The following is a 3,331-nucleotide window of genomic DNA, read 5'->3' as shown; positions in this document are numbered from 1 at the left end:
TATTAATGATTACGTAGCGTAATAAATATTATGTTATTAGGTATTATATTAATGATTACAATGATAATGATAATCAATGATATCTTTTTAGCCATTGTTACTTTTTCATTATTATTATTGTTGACAAGGTCTACCTTCCTTCTGATCATCTACACCAAGTTTTTTACAAAGTGGGAAAGTTTATTTCAAAACAAATTGCGATGAGATAGAGCGAAAGCTTTTTTTAATCACAAAGTGCGTCACTCAAGAGTTAGAAATGACATATACTTTGTTGCTTCGTTATTAATCAATATTCCAAATCCACTTTGATGGAAACTGGATAATTTTTTATATACGGAGGTAATTTAGAGTTACAAGACTTTTCAAAGTAAAGGTTAAAAGAAGGTCTCAATGAAGGGACAACTCTTCACTCAAAGAATGAAACGATTGATTTCTTTTTCAGGCTCCATGGGTAGGGGGGGGAGTGAAGGCGACAAAGAATATTAATAGCGGAGCTCGCAGAGTGTAGCCCCATAATTATAAAAAATGGTAGTAGTAACAGTAGTAACCCATCAAGCCGAAAAAACTTCGACTTACGACCGTACGACCGTACGACCGTACGACCGACCGTACAAGGTGTTACTTTTAGCATGCGTGGTCAACTGTACCGCGGGCACGCCAACGCCACGGCTTTGTCCAGTAGTCCAGTGGTCAGTGCACTGGGCTCCGAGTCGGACGACCTGGGTTCTAGTCCTGGCCGGGGCAAGGCGTTGTGCCCTTGGGACGTGCGGGAAAAAAATGCGAGCTCCGCTTTTAGGCTTGGTTAAATCTATATATTATAATTTATCCTGAAGGTGACTGTAATGGTCACAGATTTTTAAATACATACATAACATAAATAAATACATAATACATAACATTTTGTTGTTTCGTGGTGTTGAGAATTCTCGAGCATATATTGAAATGCAGAAGGTGCCAACGAGAGGTCATCAGGCTCTGTCCAATGAAATGTCTTAGCCAAAAAATTTAATCGCTTTCGAAATCCAAAGAGAGGAAAATGAAAGGAAAATATAGTTGGTTTTAGAGAAAAATTGGGCCATTTTAACAAAGATAACTATCTTCGAATTCAAGTGCTTATACAAGACTTACAGTCATTTTCAGAATCAGCGTATTTTGTTGGATTCAAATAGGGGTGAAAGTTTGCAACCATGAGGTCCTTTGGATCTTTTATTTAAGATTTTCTCGCCAGAATAACTTCCGGCTTGGTCATCTCCACTTTTCTGTGGTAAACAAATTTTTTCATCATCAAATTACTTCATATATATATCGACGAATTGGAAGTAGGTTGGCAGGTTTTTATTGCAGGGAACTGCTTAAACGTCTCTTGGAATTCTCAAACGCGGTAAAAGAGCAATGTTGATTAATCAAAACCAAATGAATTTTGATATACAAGTATCACTATAGCAAGTATATATTAAAAGTTAATGACCTGTATTTGAGTCTTAAATGAGTCCAAAGCACTTGAGCTGTCCAACATGTATGACATTCGGTTACAATTTTGGGCAAATACTTTTAACCACACATTATTAATTTCTCCATTTTTCTCACTACATTACAATCAAATTACCAATTCATTACATTTCTCTTAACTATCATGGACCTCCATTCTAATTCAGTTCTGCAAAGAGAGTACAGTGTTGAAGCAATCTTTTTGATGTTCAACGTATAGTCTTTGTGACTTCTCGGTAATTAAGTCCATAACACTCCAGTTTTCCAAGCGTGTGATTTCCTTTTCATCGTCATCGCAAGGAGACCGGTATCTCCAAACCTCATTTGAATTACGTGAAGCTTGGACTTGTTTGTTAGTAAACCGCTGTCCTCTCGCCAATTCCCATCGTTCTTATCGCAGTTGAAGCCGTGACTGGTGGCCGCGCACGTGTTGTCCAACCCACATGCACATTTGAATGGAACAGAGTCGACTCCACCCCAGTACTTCATCTTCTCGTCATCACGTGATACCCACCAGCCGAACATGCCACCATTGTGAAAGAGCATTGAATGATAGCACTGTATTTAATAAACTCCTCACAGTGAGTAAATTTAATACCTCCACGTTTACAGTGAGTTCCACTGAATCCAGGCTGACAATCACAGTGATAGGAGTTCCTTTCATATTTAGGAACACAGACACCACCGTTCTTGCAGGGAAAGCTTCATTTTCATATAGAGACTGAGAAGAAAGTAAACATCTCAATTAAAAATATTTATTCTGTATCCAGAAAAATTGAAATCTGTAAACTTCCAGATATGAAAGATGTCTTACCAATGCTCTGTAATGATGGAAGGTTGCATTTGCATTAAACTTTTCAGTTTCTCTGTATTTGACTGTGGCTAACAGCTGACACAGATAAACACCTTTGGAGTCAGGATACGCTGCCATGTTAAACGAATAGCAATTTGGTTCACGAACACAAAGAAAACCGCAGTCCAACTAATCTTTCACCATGGATGATGAAAGTTCCTCTGCCCACAAGTAATAAAAGGGATCGCGCTCAAAGTTACCGGAAAAAAGATCGCTTGTTGGAGATCGATTTGCATGGCAAACATCAAGTTAAGAAGAAAAGGAAAAAACACTAAGAGATGCAGGAGCAACATGATAGAGGCCAGTGAACTTTTAACACCTGAATGCGTTGCGTCAGCTAACAGCAGCGAAAAATATGAAAAATATGAAAAATATGAAAAAAAAAGTGTAATTGTGCCGAGGGAAAATTGTCTAGTGTGACATTTGTTAAGTGTCATGATATGGCAATTATCTAGGGAGGAGGAGCAGGTGAAACACATGGGTTGAGTTGTGAAACACTGAGAGCGTTTCAAAATTAAAGTGTCCTCGCCTCTTCTAGAATAAAGTTTTTTCTTTTACTATAAAAGTATTATCTTGAACTGCCAGGCCGAAAAAAAAAAGGAAAATAAAAGAAAGGGACGATGTAACGTGGCGGAAATTAGATATCTGTAGTTAGTGATACTTGTGGTGAAATTTCCAAGTTAGGCTTTGTTGATCGGCTTAGGGTTTCCTGTCACATGCCAGGTTCAGCAGTTGTGGTTCTTTACTTAATTTGTCATTTACAACTTTGTACATGGGTGAGGCAAAACCTTATATGTCAATTCGTCCGTTGACGAGAACTTTTTTGTTCCTCTATGAGTTAAATAGGTAGTTAAGTGTTCTGTGTACTAAAACGAATGTCACTGACTTGTGAAAACACCCATTTTCTCTTAACTGCCAGGCGGAAAAAGACAAAGGAGAAAAACGCAAAATACAATCGAAGAGTGGTGAAGGTTAGATATCTAAAGCAGG

Source organism: Pocillopora damicornis, chromosome 3 (genome assembly GCF_964200805.1).
Source record: "Pocillopora damicornis chromosome 3, jaPocDami1.2, whole genome shotgun sequence".
Classification (NCBI taxonomy): Eukaryota; Metazoa; Cnidaria; class Anthozoa; order Scleractinia; family Pocilloporidae; genus Pocillopora; species Pocillopora damicornis.
This window is presented reverse-complemented; position numbering follows the sequence as displayed.